At 41.1% G+C, this 20778-nt stretch overlaps 1 protein-coding gene across 2 annotated transcripts in view; it reads left to right on the forward strand.

The window, feature by feature from the left end:
• The window catches only part of LDLRAD3 (low density lipoprotein receptor class A domain containing 3), a 267610-nt gene that overhangs the window by 30248 nt on the left and 216584 nt on the right, over positions 1-20778 (forward strand). The window lies entirely within an intron of this gene.

The raw sequence follows: 20778 nt of genomic DNA on the forward strand, positions 1-20778 counted from the left end.
CCAGCCATCTAGTATCAGTTGCTCATTCTCACAGCCCGACCAGCCCATTTCCTTTTTATGATTAACTGTTTACTTTATATACATCCTTTAGCTTTGTCCTTTTTTGTTGCTCCTTATTTGTTATGCCTTGCCACAAGCTTACACCCAGCAGGGACTCTTCCATGCCCTACGTGTATGTGATACTTCAGAGAGTGACTCTTCAGACGCTGTGGTGTTCCATGACTCACAGCCATATGCCACCATCTTTGGAATATTGGTGTTAAAAGGATAGGATTTTGTTTCACAGAATATGTTTCTTGTGGGTCTCAATTTTGCATTTTTTCCCCGAAGTACCTAGGACAGTATCTGACACATAGTAGACACTTAATGAATCTTGTTTGATTTATAAATTTCAGGTAAAAATTCTGGGATGTTATAGAAGCTCTGCAATTTTCCATAAGGCATCTGGCTCCTTGTCATGCTTAATTCTGGATTCAGTTCATTTATTTGAAGTGTCTGTTCAAAATATATATACTGATGGATGAGCTCTATAGGTTGTCCATCTAATTGAATGTAAACCTTGAAAGTGCTATATGATCACTAGCTATCATTATTATTAGCATTAACCAGATTATTATCTAAACCAGGAGCTCTTAACTTTTTGTGTGTCATAGACCCCCTTGCGGTCTGGAGAAACCCATGAACCCCATCTCAGAATAATGTTTTTAAATGTATAAAAATAAAATAATATTGGATTACAAAGGAAAACTCTTTCTACTCCCTATAAGCACATTCAAGTATAATATTAGAGTCCAAGTTAGAGTCCTTGATAGTAAAAAGGATTAGTTGTAAGATTCTTTGCACATCTTTTGGTGTTGGGTGATTAATTCACAGTGTACCTCAATATTCTTGTGTTGCTTCCTGCTTTGCTCCACTGTATGTGTATATATATATATATATATATATATATATATATGTCATTTAATCCAGCTGCTTTCCCATATTTAGTGCTATTTCTACTTCCTCTATAAGCATATCCAGGATTGTGATGTTGTAGAGTCCAAGTAAGGTAGGTTTACTTTCTTTGATAGTTAAAAAAAAAAAAGATCTGTTATAAAATTATTTGCAGATTTTTTCCATCTTTTCATCTGTTGTCTTCCTTCTACTTTTATCCTTAAAATATCCCTAGGATGATTTTACTAGATGGCTTTCTTGCCATTCTTTCTATAAACTAGAGTTAACCTTCCATGCTCCCCTCTTTTATGAAGCAGTACTTCTCATAATTTTCCGCAATAGTTCTCTGTAAGATTTTTTAAATGCAGGTATGTACCTTTGAGATTTTATTCAAAATTAGATTCACTTAAAATTCTCATAGTTGCATATACAATATTAAGTAAGTAGATTCAGAAGCAGTACAACTTTATATATATTTTAAAGCTGACAACTTTTATGAGGGATATTGGCCCTATTTAAACTTTCCAAATCAGAATTTTCATATCTTGCAGGTAGCTTCTGTAAGATTTTTGCAACTGAGTTTTTTGTTTTTTTATTTTTTGTAATTTTTTATTTTAAATTTAAATATGAAATGAGAAAAAAATTGTCATGTACAGAGCAGATCATAAGAGAGGATTCAATATACTGAGTTTATATTTGAATCCATTGTTATCCCTGGCTGCCATATCCTTTTTATTAGCAAGTTACTTAAATGTTTGATGACTAAGATGCTTTTTGGACTCCTTTGATCTCCTCGTCATGGCAAATGATTTATGCTGGTTGAACCTTTCTATGAAATTATTGTAATCAGTATCAATGTCATTTCTTTTATCCATGTTCCATCGTTTGTGATCAATAACTTTAAATGCATCAGATTGAGATGTTTTGATTACATGCTCTATCTTAATTTTATTCTTCTGGCTTTGTACTAACTTTGATCTAACAAGTTCCATTGATTGCATATAAAGCAATGATCCAGAAATGATTTCCACATTAATAACAAGTTGTTTCTTGTCTCTTAAGGTATAATAATTTCATTTATTTTAATGCTGTTTGGTACTCATAATGTCCAGTGCCATCTGACTCTTGATTGAAAATATCCATAAGGTATAGGCATGAATTCTGCAAGTTTTTGGACTTCTTTATTCCTTTTCCCAAATCCATATTTTCCAAAACCTTTTTCCTCTGACCTCATCCATTCCCTTCTTTGAGCTGATACCAGCAGACATCATGATGTATGTTGATTTAATTTAGAGAGTCCTACTAATTTCTTTATAGAATTTCTTTACTCTCTATCTTGTGAAGCAGATGTTGATTATATAAGCTGCAGTTATTTTCATGTCAGTCTTTTCACAACCACTTATCATGAACTCTGTTATGAGAGATGACAAGATAGAGCATGGAATGTTTTCCTTTGATGTCTTTGGAGCCATGATAAAACTAACTCTGCCAGCTTCTTTCTTTGGCTCTCTTAGTAAAAACCTCAGGAGCCATCTTTCCATTTACCCCCAACTTCTTGTCTCCTGGGTTTTATTTTTTATGAGAATGTCAAGACTGATAAGTGAGTTCCTCCAGGTATCCACTCATTGGCCATTGAACAAGGCTCTCATAGAGTATTTCTGGAACCTCTGTTTTTTATTGGTGTGGGCATTCCCTCCCTCAACAGTCAGTCAATAAATATTTTATTAAGGTCCTACTATGTGCCAGGCACTATACTAAGTGCTGAGGATACAAAGAAGGGCAAAAGATAGTCCCTACTCTCAAGGAGCTCAGTCTAATGGTGGAGACAATACAAAAAAATCATGTACAGATGAGCTATTTGCAGGATAAATTTGAAATAATCAACAGAAGGAAGGCACTAGAATTGAGGGGGATCAGGAAAGGCTTCTTACAGAAGGTGGGATTTTAGCTAGGACTGGAAGAAGCCAGGGAAGCCCCTCTGCAACTTGCTAGATGGTCACTGACAGCTTCTCCAAATGAAAAAATCCATCACCTTGTGGCCAATATAGTGGAGGACATTTCCGAACTTAGCATGGCTGGTTCTCAGACCACAGAGGTACAGCCCATCCCCTGCCCCTCTCCTAGCTTGGTAGAAGTCAAGCTTGTGTTTCACCTTCAGAACATGAAGTTAAGTGACTGTTCCGTGGTCACATAGTAAGTATCATAAGCAGTATCAGAACTCAGGTTGAAAAAGTCACGACATATTTCTCTGGGCAGAGACATGAAGGACATGCGTTTGGGCTTCCTTTGGGCATTTTAGGATCGTGGAGGTCGTAGGCTTAGTACTAGATGGGACCTTTGAGGTCATTGGGTCCAGTCCTTTTATTTTATACAGGAGGAAACTGAAGCCCAGAGGAGGTACAACAACTCACTCATAGTACAGGAGAAGCAGGATTTGAACCTAGGGCTTCTAATTCCGCATTCAAAGCTTTTTACCCTTTATCATGAAAGATTGACATCCTCCTTGCTATGCCCTTCATCCATTCCTCCCCTGGGGAGAGAAATATTCCTTCCCATTGGCATAAATGTGTAATTTCAGTAACAAGAAGTGGAGTTGGTATTTGGATTCAGGTTCTCTGACTCCGAATCTGATGTCTTGGCTGTTGGACCCAAACTGGCCAAATGTAAAGTTGGGTAAACCGTGCCCTGGGGATCAATTGCTTTTTGGAAGTACTACAGGAGACTGCCCCATCACCTTATCCAGGTGAGCAGCAGGCCTGACTCCCTGCAGTCACTTCCTCCCCTCCGGATCCCTCTGTCTAATAACAAAAACCACAAGCCAAAAACCAAAGTGAGCAAATCCACATCTTTACAGCTGGGGATATTGTCTTTCTTTGTGAAAACTTCTAAAACAAACAAACCAGGACCCAGGACAAAGTCAGAAATATAAATATTTTATCAGTCAGTTCCTTTGAAAAAATTGTGCATGCAACACAGGCAGATTGCTAGGAAGTGAGCTAGCTTGCTCATCTGATTTAAAACCCACTGCTACCCTGAGAAACTTACCCTGATGATTTTCAAAAGAGAAGAAATATTTACTCAAGGTGTGTGCTTGGATGTTTCAACATCTGGCTTCCTTCCAGGCCGACAAAAACCGCAAGGGAAGAGAAAACACTGAATGCACCACAGGCATTATCCAGAGATAAAAAGCGAGGCTTGGTTTGAATTTTTGTCGACATCCTTATACACCAACTGAACTCCTCAGCATCCCAGGAGAGCCTAGAGAGGGGCTACAGCCAAGGAAACAATTAATAAATCATGGGGGTAAGCTGCTGGCCCACTCGGCCTCAGTGGGGAGCTGAGTGCCCCATCACCATGATCAAAGCTGCTGCCCAAATTTCCAGACTGACTTTGACGTGAGTAATTAAGTCATAAGCTCCATCGAGGTGAACGTTCTGCTTAGATCATAATGCATAGAAATTGGAAAGTAAGTGGCCCCCAGGCGAATCCTGAGAGCTGTTGCCCCCACCAGCAAGGCCAGGGCTTCCATTAGATAAATTTGTTGAGAAGTCTTCAAATGCTGCTGGCAGAGGCTCAAAGAGTCCATTAGTATCTTGCAGGAAACCCCACCCCCCCACTCCGGTTTAATCATTGTCTCAAAGCAGGGGTTTTAACTGTTGCTTCAAATATGGTTCCCATGATGGTGGAATGGAAAGGGGGTTGGACTAGGAGCCCAGGGCCTCAGCCGCTCACTAGCTTTGTGACGTTGGCCAAGTGATAACCTTTGGGCCTCACAATTTCCTCCTGGCTAAAGTCAGGGGTTTCAGTCTATATGTTCTCCAAGGTCCCTTCTAGCTCTGATGTTAAAACTTGACAGACACCACTCCTCGGCGGAGGTGGAGAGGGGGAAGATCCACAGGTGGGGAACATTGCATATAATCTCATTATTTTTCAGTGTATTGATTGGTGTTGATGCTCTTTTCTCTTTCTATTAAAAAAACTGTTATTGGGGATGGTTCTCTGGAAGGGGTCAGAGGGAAGAGTACAGGGGAAAATCTAGGCAATGTAAAATCAAATAATAGCAAAAAAAATCTATTAAAGAAAAAAAATATTTTGCACCAAATATGGTGACTTTATTGATGGGACACAATATAGGATGCTATGCTTTTCCCCGCTGCTACACTGGTGCTTTGGAACAAGGATGTGAATGGGCCTTGGGATGCCCAGTATAGGGATATAGGTCAGGGATGGGAGCTCCCCAGTGGTGGAACTCCTTTTCTGGCTGGAGATGAAGATCCACGGCTTTCTACTTTACTCCAGGGGACCATGTACACCATAAGTTCCACTACATGGTTATTATAACCGTAGTCGTCTTACCAGGAAATGAGCTTGACAAAAATGGTCATTGAAGGTAATGCCAGCACTGGCGTCAAAGGTAGAAAAATGGGTGTCATTGTTAAAGTCACAGGATACCACCTGGTCCCCTCTGTAGTTGTAGTCCAAGATGTCCTTCAAGGGTCCCTCTGATGCTTCTGATACATTTTTAGAGATATAGATGACAACTTGCTAGATGGATTGGTGATAGAGAAATAGATAGAATATTGATGTCATATTTGGTAGGTTTCTCCAGGAGGCAGGTCAGATCCACAACAGATACATTGGGAGTGGGAACACAGAAGGCCATGCCTGTGAGCGTCCCATCAGTTCAGGTATGACCTTGCCCACAGCTTTAGCAGAAGCAGTGGAAGCAGGGACGATGTTTTGGGCAGTACCACGCCCATCACTCCACAGCTTGGCAGAGGGGCCAGCTGCTATCTTCTGGCACGGACTGTGGTCATGAGTCCTTCCACAATGCCAAAGTCATCATGAATGACATTAGCCGAGGAAGCCAAGAAGTTGGTATTGTAGAAGGCATTACTGATTGGCTTAAGGCAATTACTGTATTTCTCATGGTTTACTCCCCTCATAAACATTGGAGCATCAGCAGAAGGGGCAGAGGTAATGGCTCTACCCTTCAAATGAGTCCCTGCCTTTTCTCCATGGTGGTAAAGACACCAGTGGACTCCACATTTGGCTCTAGCATCTCCCCATTTAATATTGGTGGGATCTTGCTCCTGGAAGATGGTAATGGCGTTTCCATTGATTATCAGCTTTCGATTCTCAGCCCTGACGATGCTTTTGAACTTACTCCGGGGTCCTTAGGGTACAACAGCAAGTGGTTGGTAATTTTTATAAGCTCAGTTAAGGCAGGAATGATAGCCATCAAGTTGATGCATAAGCTATACTCATGGATGCAGAGTAATACAGAGTAAATGCCTTCGAAGATCACCAGTGAAGGAGATAAAAGCTTCAGGAAGGAGATGACATTTTAGGAGGGTAAAAGAGGGAAGAGAGAGGGAATATATTCTGTGGGTAAGAAACAGGATGACCAAAGGCAGAGGTCGGGAGTAATCTATTTTGCATGGATCCAAGAATATGCAGAGGAAAGTAAAATGAAGTATGGTAGGAAACGTAGGGCAGTGCCAAATTACCTAGGGCCTGGAGTGGTGGGCAGAGGAGTATGACTTTGCTTGGTGCCTGATTCCCAACTCCCACCGGCTACTTCTTTCCCTCAGCAAATCACCTCATATTTGTTTCGTATGCACGTATAGATCATGCATACATAGAGCTAGAGATAGAGAAATATAGAGAAATAGATAAATGATAGATACAAAGATGACAGATTGATAGATGATTAGTGAGAGATAATAGGTAGATACATTGATACTTAGATACATTTTTAGAGATATAGATGACAACTTGCTAGATGGATTGGTGATAAAGAAATAGATAAAATATTTATTAAGCTATTACTTTGTGTTAGGTCCTAACATAAGCAAGCAAGATAATCTCAGCCTTCAAGAGTTCTTTTGAACTCTCACTTTAATGAGGATGATGGCACACACAGGGGAGGTGAAAAGAGAAGGTTAGACAAGCACGTTCCATAAGGTATGGCCTGGAGAGTAGGTGAAATGGCAAAAGGCCTTCTCTCCATTCGAGCCAAGGGATCCAGGGGTACAATCCATGTTACTGATGAGGAGGTGATGATCCATGTAGAGACCGCATGGCTGGAGGTGGCCAGAAGATCTTGGTGCTTGTTATCTCCACCCGTAGAATGAAGTTCTTCGAGAGCTGAGAATGTTGGTTTTGGCTCTGTATCCTCAGCTCAGGGTACAATGTCTGGCGTATAGTATAAGCACTTGACAAATGCTCATTGATTAATTGATTGGTATGTAGTAGGGAACCACTGATGGGGAGTGAAGAAAGCTGAACCAGGAAAACAATATACAGAATACAGAATAATTACAGTAATAGAATTGAAAACAACACCAAAGACAGCTAAACTCAGATGAATTGCAATGATTGATCTCTGTCCTGGAGAACAGATGAAGAAATGCAGCTCTGTGCTCTTGGAGGCTAGGAGGGGGCTGCTATGAGAATGGAATGTTGCCTATGCTGTCAGAGGTGGTTACTTTGGTGGTTATTTTGGCTTAACTTTTTCTTTGCTATAAGGACAGGATGGGGTAGCATCATTGGGAAATAAGTAATTAAAAAATAAAAGACATCAATAAAACTTTAAAAAATGGGGCTAGTAATACCTACTCCAAGCTGTTTCCAGTTGAATATGATTCTTGTGCAAGTGACTTAATCTCTGTGAGCCTCAGTTTTTCTCATCTGTGAAATGCGGGGGGGAGGGTTGGACTCTATCACCTCAGGCTCCTCTAGTGCTAAATATACAATCCAATGAACAGGGTTATTATTTGAATAAATGAGTATCTGACTTTTTCCGGAAGAATATGTTGAATTGAATCATATTTCTTTCACTAATGTGAATTTTAAACACAAGGTTGGTGAGAAGCTGAGTGTGTGTGTGAATGTGTGTTTTTAGTTGTGTTGTCTTGACCTTTTTTCGTTCTCTTGACATTCTGTAGCTGAGATGATATAGACACTTGATTTGTGTTTCCAAGTGTAACTTTCTTTGGCTGAGAACCAGACTATTGAAACTTAAGCCCAAATTGGCTTTATTCTCTGTTCTCTCTCTTAGCATGAAAGCAATGTTGCTCAGCAGTATGGCTGTTGGGGTCCCAACCTGGGCCCCCTGCTTCCAAGTCACTTTAATTAAAGCCCCTGACTCACAAAATCTCTTGAGTTGGAAGAGATCTCAGGGGCCATCTCATTTAACAATAGTCAATAAAGAATGCCTGGTCCAACATGCTGGACAAATGGTCATTTGGCCATTGTTCAAAGACTTCAAGTGAATAGAACCACACACCTCCTGAGGCGGACTGTCCCCACTTTTGGATGACAGTTCTTTTTATTTTTTTAATTCTTTTTTTTATTAAAATTTTTTTTGGTTTTTAGTTTACAACACACGGTTCTACACAATTTTGAGTTCCAGATTTTCTTCCCTCCCTCCCCAAGATGACATGGCATCCCGTATAACTTCCACGTATAACTTCGCATTGAATTAATTTACACACTAGTCAAGTTATGGAGAAGAATTGTGATCAATGAAATGAATCATGAGAAAGAAGAAACAGGACCAAAAAAAATACCAACCCAAAAACAAAAGCAAAAGGGAGAAAAAGAAAAAAAAAAGGGGGGGAATGACTAGCATGAAGTGTGCCTCAATCTGCATTCATACTTCATGGCTCCTTCTCTGGATGTAGATAGCACTCTCCATCGTGAGTCCTTTGGAGTTGTCCTTGCACCATGTGTTGCTGAGAAGAGCGAAGTCTGTCAGGGTTGGTCCTCACAGAATCCCTATATCTGTGGTTGTGTATAATGTTCTCCTGGCTCTGCTCCGCTCACTCAGCATTATGTCGTGTCGGTTTTTCCAGGTTGTTATGAAGTCCGTATCATCCCCATTTCTTATGGCACAATAGTATTCCATTACCTTCATATACCACAGCTTGTTCAGCCATCCCCCAATTGATGGGCATCCCTTTGATTTCCAATTCTTAGCTACCACAAAAAGAGCCGCTATAAATATCCTTGTACATATGTGTCCTTTTCCCGCTTGTGTGATCTCTTTGGGATACAACCCTAGAAGTGGTATTGCTGGGTCAAAGGGTATGTACATTTTTATAGCCCTTTGGGCATAGCTCCAAATTGCTCTCCAAAATGGCTGGATCAGTTCACAACTCCACCAGCATGGATGACAGGTCTAATAATTAAGAGTTTCCCCTTATTTCACATCCCAAATTGACTCTTTTCCTGGATTCTATCCATAGTTCTTAGCTCTGCCCTCTGGAGCCAAACGGGACAGTTCTAACCTCTTCTCTCTATGACAGTCAGATACCTGAAGGCAACTCCCCTGAGTCTCCTCCTCTCCAGGCTAAATAACTCTGGTTCCTTCAACTATGACACTATCTTGGGACCCTTCATTATCCCACTTACCCTTCTCTAGTATTCACAAATCGATAAGGTCTCACCAGAGCAGAGTACAACAGAAGTTTTTGTTGTCGTCGAGTCATTGTAGTTATGTCCAATTCCCTGGGACCCCACTTCGGATTTCCTTAGCAAAGATAGTGGAACAATTTGCCATTTCCTTCTCCATCTCGTTTTATAGATGAGGAAACTGAGACAAACGGGGTGAAGTGACTTGCCCAGGGTCTCACCGCTAGGAAGCGTCTGAGACTGGATTTGAACTCAGGTCTTCCGACTCTGGTCCTGATGCAGAAATACCACATCTCTATCTCAGTGCCCTTTGCCTCCCTTAATAAAAAGTCCAAGGATCTGGGAAATTGTGATCTTGCCCACATTGATGAGATCACAGATCCATTGAAATAAAAATATGGTTTTATTAGAGCTCATATTTCTGTAGTACTTTATGGTTAACAAACTGCTTTCTTAACAACAGGTTAACCAAGTAGAAGTCTCATCACCTACATTTTATAGATAAGGAAACAGGCTTCCTAAGTGACTTGCCTGGATTAATTAGTGATAGCTAGCAAGATTTTTTTTAATTAATTAAGAAATGGTAAATTAATTAATTAAGAGATGGTAAAGCCAAGATCCTGGGAATCTAGCTCTAGAGGTAGAATGGATCTCCCTCTAAACCAACCCCCTCATCTTACAAGGGAAGAAACTGAGGCCCAAACAGGTGAAGAGACTTGCTTTAGATTATGGAGATTGTAAATTTCAGAGGCAGGATTTGAACCCAAGTCCTCTGACTCCAGGGCCAGTGTTTGTTCCACTCTGTGAAGTAGGATACAGATCTGAGGCCTGAAAGATTATTTTTGACTTTGGTGCACATCTCCCTTCTTTCCCCTTTATCCCTCAGAATTTAGTGCTGTTCCCTTTTTCCTTTCTGGACTCCCCATCTTATTTGATACTCTGGTGTGAGTATCAGAATGCCCAGGGGAGCTCCCTGCCCTGGCACTGGGCAGAGTCAGGACACCTAGGTTGGGATCCCTGCTCCCAAGAGAGAAAAGGTAGATCTTCACTTGAAGAAAACAAAATAAAATTTTACTTTAGAAATATATATTAAAAATTAAATCCCTGCTTCCTTGTTAGTCATGTAAGTAACCAGGAAGGACTCAGTTTTCTCCTAATCTCACAGGAATCACAGAGGGAGTGGGGTGGGGAGGGAACGCTTAATATGTCTTAAAGTAGAAATGAGGGCTGCTGTCATAGAATCGGTCACATTAATGAGCATTAATTAAGCACTTCCTATGAGCTGTGCCCTGTACTGATCGATGCTGATGCCGAGGCTACAGAGATACAGTCTCTGCCCTCAAGGAGCTTCTCCTGCTGGAGACCCAGCCTGTCTTCACCCTGTCTTGCTGTGCCATCTTCCCCCTTAACTGTTCTCCAAGGGGAGTAGGAGCGGGGTTAGTGGTATAGTAGTGATCCCCCAAATGCGAATATATGATTAGCATTTCTTGTTGTGCAGTTGTATCCACATGAACCTCATTTGGGGTTTTCTTGGCAAAGATACTGGAGTAGTTTGTCATTTCCTTCTCCAGCTCATTTTACAGATGAAGAAACTGAGGCAAAAGGGTTAAGTGGCTTGCCCAGGATCACACAGCTAGTAAGTGTCTTAGGTTGGATTTGAACTCAGGTCTTCCTGACTCTAACCCTAATATTCTATCCACTTTGCCACCTAGCTGCCCTATAGTTAACGTGATATTTTTAATGCAGAATTCATCCTTCTGATCTCTCAAGCTGGTTTCTTCCCATTTATGGAAGACTTTACCTGCTTGCAGAGAACAGAGATGCCTTTCATTTCTGCTCCCTCCACTTATCTCCTGGCTTAGAATGCTTTCAGGATAAGACAAGAAACACCATTCCACCTTGTCCCCTCACCTGAGTTGTCTAACAGCCTGAGATCAAAGCCCCAGAGATGTTAATAACACACTCTTCATCAATGATTAACAAACTTCCAACTCTATCATTCCTTCCTCCTCCCAGTGAACTTGAACCCCAGGCTGGCATTATTCAAACCTCATTCTCATCCTGTAATGTCTTCTGCCTTATTCCCATCCCCCTCCTCCCAACCCCCTCAGTGTCCTGTTCTAGATCCAACAACCCCTTTGTCTTGTGCTATCTGGAATGCTTGTTTCATAGATAACAAACTTGCTTCCCTCTGAAATACTTTTATTTCCCACCCTTTCATCTCCTGGCTTTCAGTGAAACCTGGCTCCCTCTTGATGACTCAGCCTCACTGGGTACACTTTCCAGCGCTGGTTGCTTTTTCTTTCCTCAGATTCATTGGCTGAGGTGGAGGGGGTGGCATACTCCTTGCTCCCCATCACCACTTCCAAGCTCATCCTCTCTACCCTCATTACTCGATAACCTTTCCTCATCTGAGATTCATTCAATCCACATCTACCACCCAATCGAAACCCTGATATCTGTTGTCTACCAACCTCCACCACCCTCCCTTTCTTTCCTCGATGAGTTCAGTGTCTGGCTCATAGCTTTGTCTCCTTTCCAACTCCTGCCCTCATACTAGGAGATTCCAACGTACATATCGATACTCTCTGGCCTCTTTCATTTTGTTCCATTTTATTTATTGATGCTGTTTCTTTTGGTATCACATTCATTTCCAAATATATCCCTTCTTTCTCCATCCAGGAAACAAAGATTAAAAAAGGAAAGGGAGGGGGAAGGCAATTCAACAAAACTGGCCAATAGACTGACCTTTTCAATGGCCTGTGCAGTATTCCACACCCATAGTACCCACCTCTGTAATGCAAGGAGGGTGGTATCTTTCATCAGCTCTTCTTCTTCAGCCTTTTTATTTCACGGAGGAGGTTTACATCCAGAAAGGGTTTAAGAGGGCATACAGCCTTGTCATTTAAAGATGAGATGACTTCAGACCCAAAAGGTGAAGAGATTTGCTTGTTGTCACACAGCTCATGTTCCCCTGGCTTCCTGGCCACTGACCTTTGCCCTCTGTTATACTGCTTCCCATAATGAGCCTACAAATCCTTTATATGGAGAATGTTCATTTCACAAAGCCTTATTGAATGTCCACCAGGTGCCAAGACCTTCTGCTGGGGGCTGGAATGACACAATCCCTGCCTTCAAGAAGCTTACACTCCAACAGGACTGAGGTGGTCAGTGTTCTGGTGAATAAGTCACCGAAGTTTGGGTGCTGCAGTTTCCTTATTTGTAAAAAATCTTCAAACAATACCTGTACCTTACAAAGTCCTTGTGGATTGCGAAGGGGACAATGCATGTAAAGGACTTTGCCAGCCTTAAAGCACTTTAGAAATGTCAGTTATTATCATTGTCACGGCACAAATAATACACAGTGGAGTGCATTGGGAGACCAAGGACAGGTCTAGGCTAAGTGCTGTGAGGAAATATAAGGAGGAAATGGTTGAATGGGGTCAGAGAAAATCAACTGGCTCAAGAATTGCATTCACCCTGTTTGCTAAATCCCCCCAACCCCCTTGTGTGTTTTACTCTGGGCTTTCTTATTAATTCATGCATGTATTTCTCCATCCACCTATTTGTTCTATTGTTAATTTATTTATTTATTTTACTCTAGGTTTTCTTTTTCATTCATACATGCGTCTAACCACCTATTTATTCATTCATTAATTCATTTGTTCTTTCATTTATTTATTTTACTCTGAGCTTTCTTATTTATGCATGCATCTATCCATCTACCTATTCATTCATTCACTTATTAATTCACTTATTTAGTTTGCTCTGGGCTTTCTTATTAATTCATGCACATATCTCTCCATCCACCTATTTGTTCCATTGTTTATTTATTTTATGCTAGGTTTTCTTTTTCATTCATACATGCATCTAACCATCTATTTATTCATTCATTAATTCATTTGTTCATTCATTTATTTATTTTACTCTGAGCTTTCTTATTTATGCATGCATCTATCCATCCACCTATTCGTTCATTCATTCACTTATTAATTCACTTATTTAGTTTGCTCTGGGCTTTCTTATTAATTCATGCACAGATCTATCCATCCACCTATTTGCTCTAGTTTGTTTGTTTATTTAACTCTAGGTTTTCTTCTTCATTCATACATGTGTCTAACCATCTATTTATTCATTCATTAATTCATTTGTTCATTCATTTATTTATTTTACTCTGAGCTTTCTTATTTATGCATGCATCTATCCATCCACCTATTCATTCATTCATTCACTTATTAATTCACTTACTTGGTTTGCTCTGGGCTTTCTTAAGGGAGGAGCACCATCCCACTGTTGGAGATGATGTCTGTTGAATGGAGTCTGAAACTATTTCTCCATTCCCTTTGCCCTTTAACATCCTTCAGGGTCTGGCTCAGGCTCTCCCTCCTCCAAGAAGCCCCATCACTCAATGGGAAGTAACCTGATCCTTCCTTCCTCTGCATGAGCTCAAACACTCTGTATGCCTCTGAGGCTGCTTGCCACAAACAGCCTTGCGGGAAAGAGGGCTTGTCTCCCTGCCAAGACTGTGAGCCCTTTGAGGACAGGGACTGCTGGATTTGGGATCAGAGGACCTGGGTTTGAATCCTGGCTCCTTCTGCTTATTTCCTCTAGGACATTGGCCAAGTCACTTAACTTCCTTGGGATTCGGTATCTCCAACTGTAAAATGAAGAGGGAGGTTGGATTTGATCCATGGGTAAGCCATTTCCAGGTCTCAGTTTCTTTATCTGTAAAATGGAGGGGGTGATCTGGATGATGTCTGGGGTCCCCTCCAGATAGAAATCTATGGTCTTTTAATCCTATGCATCTTCCTACTTCCCTCAGACCACTCACCTACCCACCATCCGCTCCCTAGTTAGCTCAGTGCTTTCTGTATCGTAGGTATTCAGTGAATGTTATCATTTCATTGTTCTCCAGTCGTGCCATGACCCCATTTGGGGTTTTCTTAGCGGAGATAGTGAAGTGGTTTGTCATTTCCTTCTCCAGCTCATTTTACAGATAAGGAAACTGAGGCAAAGAGGGTAAAGTAACTTGCCTAGGGTCACACAGTGAGTAAATGCCTAAGGCTGGATTTGAACTCAGGGTGATGAGTCTTCCTAACGCCAGACTCTATCCACTGAGCCACCTAGCTAGCCATTCAATGAATACTTGTTTATATGAGAATGTTAATGACCCTGTTCTAGAAAAAATATTCTGATTTCTGTCCATCAAGCGGCAGCTTCAGGAGGTGCAACGTTGGAAGGCAATTTTGAGATCATCTAATCCAACCCTTTTATTTAAGAAATGAGGAAACTGAGACCCAGAGCAGTAAAATGACCATTTTGTGGTAAAATGACCCATCTAAGGTTATCCTGGGAATAAGAGGGAGAACGGTAGGTTTTCTGCTTCTCCCCTTTCCCTAATAGCCCTCACTGTCCTTGATCTCTGTTGGGATCTGATGCAGCTATTTGGCATGGGGGCTTCTCTGGACGGACTCTTTCTGCCCCCCTCTCCAGCCCTATGCATCATACCAGTGTTCTTTGCTATTTCCATTTCTCTCCTAACTCCATGATCTCACCCAGGCAGGTGGCATGACTTTGCTAAAAGCAGATTATCTAGCTAGGGAAGAGACTTTAAAAGGTCGATTGATCACCAGCTGGGGCTCCTGAGATCCACTGCCTTTGCATGTTTAATTTTAAACATCTACAGTGGAGTTCAGGGTTCTGACTGTGCTCAGAGCCCTAAATCAGAGCAGAGAAGAAAGCCATGTCTTTCTGGTATGTGGGTTCCCCTTCCTTAGCAGGGAATTGTTTTTACAGCATTAATTTCATATAATCAGCCTCATTATAGCTTCAATCGAACCAATCTATTCCCCTGCTTTTTTGTTGGTTGGAAAGGAGGACAGCATCCGGAGGCTGCATACCTGATTTCCAGTCTCCCTTTCAGACCTCAGTTTCCTTTTCTGTAAAATGCAAGACCCAATAAAGGAGATGCTCCTTGAGCTGAATCTTAAAGGGAGCTAGCCATTCCAAGAATGCACGCACACAGGGCTGGGCTGGGGGAGGACTCCATAAGACAAATGCATAGGGCATATTTCATAACCAAGCTGAGTTGAGCAAGCAGGGCTATGTCGGATTTGGCTGTCTTGCTAAATCCAGGCAGCAGGCATTAGGAACCGGGATTATGTGGTTTCTGCTTTTAGCATGCTCCAGCTGTGTAGTGGGCCCGGAGCCCCAGATGGGAGAGAGATGAGTTTTATCTTGGTCGTGGTCCAGTCAGGGCAGAAGGGTTTGCAGAAGAGTTGTTTGCAAAGAAAATACACAGCTGCAACTCCTTTATTAGCTGCAGGATCATCTTTAATGTTTTGGCACAGAGCAGCCTTAGGAATCTGCCGACCACGGAAATGAACTGGCCTTCTCCTCGCCCTAGGATATTGATGGGGTACTCAGGCAGAGAATGAGGCTGGCTGGTAGAGTCATTAAGCACTCTTTCTAGGGGTTACCAGAGTTTTGTTTGCTCTGGCCTGGATTTTACTGGTTTGGGATGTTAAGAAGGAGGGTACTCTTCCCCCTTACTAGCTATGGGGTCGTTAGTAAATCACTTAACCCCTGGGATCCTCAGTTTCTTCATCTGCATTATATAGTGGGGGTAAGAATATCTATAATATACTGACTGCCTCACGGTTGTTAGAATCAAACGCTATCAGGTGAAGTATGTAAATTACTTTGCAAACGTTAAAACAGTGGGAAAATGTCAGCTACTGTCCTTTAATAAATAATTTTAAAAGACCTGGTCTAATCCAATCTAACCCAAAAAGCATTTATTAATGTTTATGCTCATTAACATGCTTACATCAGGTCTTTTATTGTGAGTTTTTTTTTTTGCTAATATCTTCTTTTGCATGGCTATTATTTTCCAAAAGTAGTCTTCTAATTCATTTATTAAATGACCATTTATTTCTTTTTCCTTTTTTATTTTGTATTTTATTTTCCCCCAGTTACGGGTAAAAACAATTTTCAACACTCATTTTAAAAACTGAGTTCCCAACGCTCTCCTTCCCTCCCCACGCCTTTGTTTGACATAGGTTAAACGTGTATAGTCATGCAAAACATTTCCATATTAGTCGTGTTGTAAAAGAAAACATAGACCAAAATAAAAACCCAAGAAAAATAAAGAAAGCTAAACAAAAGTATGCTTTGGTGTGTATTCAGACTCTACCAGTTCTGTCTCTGGAGATGTCTAGCATTTTTCATCCTAAGTCCTTCAGAGTTGTCTTGGATCATTGTATTGCTGACAACAGCAAAGTCATTCACCGTTGATCCTCATACAGTATTGCTGTTACTGTGTACAATGTTCACCTGGTTCTACTCGTTTTCTTTGCATCAGTTCATGGAAGTCTTTCCAGTTTTTTTCTGAGTGCACCTTGCTCATCGTTTCTTATAGCACAATAGTATTCCATCACCATTCCCCAATTGATGGGCATCCCTTCACTTTCCAATTCTTTGCCACCCCAAAAAGTTACTATAAATATTTTCATACATATAGGTCCTTTTCTTTTTTGTTTTTATTTCTTTTGGGATATGGACCTAATAGGGGTATTGCTAGGTCAAAATGAAATGACCATTTTGTTCATAATGACCGTTGTCATTAAAGAGCCTCAGAGTATCTAAGCTAAGATGGAACCTGAGAAATCACCTGGTTCAGATTTTACAGATAAGGAGACTGAGGCGCAGAAAGGATCATAGGTTTATCTCTGGAAGGGACCTTGAAAGGTCATCTAACATGTCTTGCTTTTATAGCTGAGAAAATGAAAACTTGGTGAGTTTTTAGTGACTCCTGGCAACACATAGCTTCAGTAAGCATCAGAGGCAGGATTTGAATCCAAGTCCATCACTTGAAGTCTGCCAGTGAAAGGAAAGTTCCATCCTTTATCTTTTCTTTTCACATTTATTAAAAGCTTCCTGTGTATTAGATAAAACAGATCCTAGATTCGTCAATCATAAACATGTATTAAACACTTTCTGTGCTAGGCTCTGGAGATGAAGGAAAAATGGAAACTGTGCCTGTCCCTAAGACACTTATATCAGATTAATGGTTATATGGTTATATCAGATTAAGGGCTGGTCCCTTGAAGGATGTGGGGAGAGATATGTGGCGTTTGTGCTTGCTTTGGACTGTTGATAAGGTTTTCTGGGCACTTTATGTATGTTGGTCCTCACAATAACCCTGGGAGGTGGGGGCTGTTACTATTCCCCATTTTATAGATGAGGAAGCAGAGGCAGACAGAGGTGACTTGCCCAAGGTCACACAGCTACCAAAAGTTTCTGGTAGGATTCAAACTCAAGGTCTCTTGACTTTCAGTCCAGTAAACTCTATCCACTGTGCCACCCAGCTTTCCTCACATGGATTTGGCCTCAGCCTAAATTTCCTATCCCATCTCTCATTAATCATCCACATTCCATTCTGTGCTTTGGCCAAACTGGTCTGCTTGGCATCCACCAAACCTATCTCGTGCCCATCTGCTGTCTTGTTCAAGCCCTTCTCTGGCTCTGCCCCTTCTTTATCTCTCCCCAATGGTCCGAACCTTCTTTTTTGTCTTCTTAAATAATAGAATCGTGGAACTTCAGACTTGGAAAGTACCTTAGACGTCATCCATTCGAGACCCATGCCAGAATTAGAATCCCCTTTACAGGGGCCCCAACAAGTGGTCATCCCCGCTTTGGTCAGAGACTTTGAGCAAGGGGGTGCCCTTGGCCTCTCGAGGCGGCTCATTCTACTTCTGCATAGAGCTGACTGTTAGGCTGTCAAGCCTCATTTGACTGTCTGCACCTCCTACCCAGCCTTCCTGTTTCTACCTTCTAAGGCCAAGCAGAACAATTGTAATGCCCCTTCCTCATGAGAGCTCTTCAAATATTGTAATATTAGATTGAGCTCTCTTGAGGGCAGGGCTGTCTTTTGCCTCTTTTTGTATCCTCAGAGCTTACTTAGCATGGTGCCTGGTATATTGTAGGCACTTCATGTTTATTGATTGTTTGAAATAATTGAAAACAGTGGTCATTACCTTCTTTGAGTCTTTTCCACCCTAAATATCCCTGCTTCCTCAGCTGTGGAATCTCTCTCCATCTCTTGAATTCCTAACATTCATTATTTGGCACCACCGTTGGGGCGGTTAACCTGTACTGCTTTTAGGACATCTCTCATATTCTGATTTACTTATTATCTATTATTTTGGTTTTTAAAATACATTTGTATCGATACCTTATTTTCCCATCACCCAAACTTACCATGATTTCTTTCCGTCTCCCACTTCCAAGAGAGCCAAATCTTATAACCAAGAATTATATTTTTTTAAACACGAAAAAGAGGAAGAAGGGGCAAAATCCATCAGTTTTATGAAATATATATTCTGTACTTGTGGACACCACATCACACAAAGGAGATGGGGGAGGTATCTTCTCCTGTCTCTTCCTTGAGGCCAAGTTTTTTTATTTGTTAGTTCTGCGGCATCCATACCTCCTATGTGCCATCCTCTACCACCTATTTGGCAATTAACTTGTAGTGCCTTCGGACATCTTTGGTATTTCTGTTGATTGTCATTGTTAAATGAGATAGCTTAGCATAAGGCCTGGAGAATAGTAAACTCTATATAATTGTGAGTTGTTTTTGTTGTTTATTTTGTTTCAACTCTTTATGGATTTATGCCTTGTCTCTCAAACCATGCTGCAGGTTCCTTGGGATCAGGCATGATATGTCATGCTTTTTTTGTTGTATTCAACCACAATATTAATAATCATCACTGGCATTCATAAATCACTTTATAGTTTATAAACCCCTTGATATTAATGACATTATGTATGTGAAGTGCTTTACAAAACTTAAATGGTACACGTATCAGTTATTATTAATATGATGATGATGGTGATAATTCCCATTTTGTAGATAGGAAACTGAGGTGCAGCATAATATTTTCATTCACTTAATAAGAATGTATTCAATGCCAGTTCTGTCAGGCATAGCAAATACAGAGACAAAACCGGAAATAATCCCCACTCTCAAGAAATTTGCAGTCCACTGGGGTAGATAATTTGTGCAGAGATGTCAGTATAAAATATAGACCTAATACACACAGAATGATTTTTTCAAGGAGAGGGTACAAGCAACTAAGGATGAAGGAAAAATCTCTTGAGACGGGGTACACCTGAGTGCCCTTGAAGAGGCTGGGCAGTCTGTGTTCTGGTTAAGTGAGTTACCCTGGGTCACACAGCTTCGGAGGCCTGATGAGAACCTAATTCCCTTCTGGTTCTACGTCTAGCACATTTTCCCATATACTCTACTTCCTCCCCAAACTGGCTGCCAAACTCTATGACCATTTTTAATTACCTACTCTGTTTGTTGTTCAGTTGTTTCAGTCATGTCCGACTCTTCGTAACCCCATTGGGGGGTTTTCTTGGCAAAGATACTAGAGTGGTTTGCCATTTTCTTCTCCAGCTCATTTTACAGATAAGGAAACCAAGGCAAATAGGATTAAATGACTTGCACTGGGCCATAGGGCTAGTAAGTATCAGAGACTGAATTTGAATTCAGGTCTTCCTGACTCTATGATTGTGCCACCTTCCTGTCCTGACTGTTGTGTCCAATAACACATTATATCACACACAATACTTGCCTGACAAATATTGGCAGGAATTGGCTTTACTTCAGTTATCTGTCTTGTTTCTGGCTCTTATCTCATACCCAGAATCCCAATTTTCATGGCCAGTCTAGAGTTTATTATAGTGATTTTTGTCTGATTTTTGTCTTATTGTGCCCTGCTGGAATTAAAGGGGAGATGACATTTTAATACTGGCCTGGAGACAGATCAGGGAGACAGCACGGAGAGGTGGATTGGCTCCTGAGCCTGGTGTATTCTCCTCCAAAAATTTGTAGGGAAAAGATCTTTGTAAATAGGAAGCCTGGAACACACTGGCAAAAGCTACTACTACTAGTAAGAGCTAACGTTTATAACACGCTTTAAAGTTTACAAAGCATGTCCATATATTATCGCATTTGATCCTGACGACAACCCTGAGAAGGGTGAGGGAGTTAAATCATTAGCTGGAATTCGTATGACACTTAAAATAATCTCATTTGATTTTCACAACAACCTTAAAAGAGAGGTACTGTTATCCCCATTTTACAGGTCTGAGGTCAAATTTGAACTTGGGTCTTCCTTGGGGGTAGGTCCAAGCACTACCCACTGAACCACCTTGCTACCTCTAAGGCATTAAGCAGTGATCCTTGATGCTAATGACAAGAAGAAATCAGTCAACACCCATTTATTAAGTCCTACCCTGTGCCATCATAGTAGGTGCTGGGATTTAAAGAGAAAAGATGAAAAGGTCCCTGTTTTCAAAGAACTCACATTCCATCAGACCTAGAGGGCCACGTGTGGCTTTGAGGCCGCAGGTTCC

The sequence above is a fragment of the Trichosurus vulpecula genome, chromosome 6 (assembly GCF_011100635.1).
Source record: "Trichosurus vulpecula isolate mTriVul1 chromosome 6, mTriVul1.pri, whole genome shotgun sequence".
NCBI classification, from domain to species: domain Eukaryota; kingdom Metazoa; phylum Chordata; class Mammalia; order Diprotodontia; family Phalangeridae; genus Trichosurus; species Trichosurus vulpecula.